Source organism: Capra hircus, chromosome 14 (assembly GCF_001704415.2).
Source record: "Capra hircus breed San Clemente chromosome 14, ASM170441v1, whole genome shotgun sequence".
Taxonomy (NCBI): Eukaryota; Metazoa; Chordata; class Mammalia; order Artiodactyla; family Bovidae; genus Capra; species Capra hircus.
This window is the reverse complement of record NC_030821.1, coordinates 48306833-48308753: the sequence shown is the minus strand read 5'-3', so window position 1 is coordinate 48308753 and position 1921 is coordinate 48306833. Positions and strand designations below refer to the sequence as shown.

Genomic DNA, 1921 nt, shown 5'->3' with positions numbered 1-1921 from the left:
CTGGGACGCATCGGAAGAGAAAAATCGACAGTAATTTGAATAGGGAAAGCTTAATATAAAGAATTATTATCAACACCAAGGGAGTGGAGTGATACTCCACTAGGGATTTGCTGGGAAGAAGTTGAGAGAACTCTGAAGAATGTAGGAATAGTAAATACAATCTACAATAGCAGACATAATTTTATTTAATACTGGATCTAATACGGCTTCTCAGGTCGTGATAGTGGTAAAGAACCCGCCAGCCGGCAGTAGTGCCCCTCGCCGCCATGGTCCCCGGTTCCGTGCAGTCAGCCGCCGGTGGCGGCGACTTCCCCGCAGGAAGTCCGGTCTCCGCCTCCTCCTCCTCCTCTTACTCCGCCTGTTCGGCAGCGGCGGAGGCGGCGGTGCGGCAGCGGTTGTCCCTGCCTCTCCGCCGCCTCCACCACGGCCTATCCCCGGGCTGGCGGTGCTGGCGGGGAGGGGGACAGTAGTTGTAGACGCTGCCCCTGCCTCAGAGAAGATACCACGTTGAGTGAGCAAAGACTGAACATTTTACAGATACCTTTTGTAAAAGGCTTATAAGAACTAGTGCCATAATTTGAATCATAATGGATTTCACATTATGAGCTCCTCGTTGTTGCACAGTCTCGCTATTTGGAGAAAGTTCATGCTAAAAAACGGAAGCAATTAATGAGTGAATATGATCAGATTTCTCCACCAAGGTCTCAATCTGATAAGGAGAATCCCTCGTCAAGCTAATGAAGCATTCAAAGACATTTGGCTTTTTTCAAGATGAACTTGAAGATTATATCAAAGTGCAGAAGGCCAGAGGCTTAGAACCAAAGACTTATTTCAGGAAGATGAGAGGATTATTTGGAAACCTATGGGTACAAAGAGAAGGCGATGGCACCCCACTCCAGTACTCTTGCCTGGAAAATCCCATGGATGGAGGAGCCTGGTGGGCTGCAGTCCATGGGGGCGCTAAGAGTCAGACACGACTGAAGTGGCTTAGCAGTATGGGTACAAAGAAGAGGTCGACTCTAGACCCAGGTGTAGAATGTTTGAGCAAAGACTCCCATATGGAACCGTCCAAACCTACCCAAGATCGTCCAGTATTTCACTGAGTGGAAAAGCAGTTAACTCAGCGGCTACCAGCTCATGACAGCAGGCTGGGACTAGACTCCCTGAGCTACTCTCAGTTCACCAGGGACTGTTTCTCAGGAACACCTGTACCCCCGAACCTTAGTCAGCACGAGTCTAACCTGGCGTGCTGCGATTCATGGGGTCGCAAAGAGTCGGACACGACTGAGCGACTGAACTGAACTGAACTGACTCCTCAGAAAATAGTACCAGTGCCCATCAGGCTAGTTATAAACACATACATCAGAAGAGGAAAAGGCACACAGAGGAAGGCAGAGAAAAGCCAGGGGAGGAGCGGCCCAAGCATAACAGGGAATAAGCTTGTGATGAAATAGATTTAGACAAATACACGAGCATCCAAACAAGCAAAACGGAGGCAGAAACAGAGTCAGTACGGAAAAGCTTAAGAACCGGAAGGAGTAAAAAAGCCGAGATGTAGCCTCTAAAAAAGAGCAACGTAAGCGCAGAAAAGAGAAAAAGGAACAAGGCCAAGAAAGGACAGAGGAGGGAATGCTTTGGGACCAGTCTATCCTTGGAGTCTGAAGCTGTTGCATTGGTTCCCCCAGGGTTAAACTAATAGTTGAGAAGCTTGGTTTTACAGTGTTCATGTTCAAATCCCTCTTCTCACATGAGCAGGTACAAAGGCTAAGAGAACAGGAAACAGAGTACGCTTGCTATCCAACATGGAAATATTTTTCCTCATTTTCTAAAATCATTACTACACTTTTCTTATCCATAATGTAATTTCCCTTAACAGGAGTGGCTCTGCTTTTATTCATCTGTTTGCTGTGACGGTGGAAGT

At 47.4% G+C, this 1921-nt stretch overlaps 1 pseudogene; it reads left to right on the top strand.

The window, feature by feature from the left end:
• On the top strand, nucleotides 362-1662 carry LOC102175870 (annotated as a pseudogene).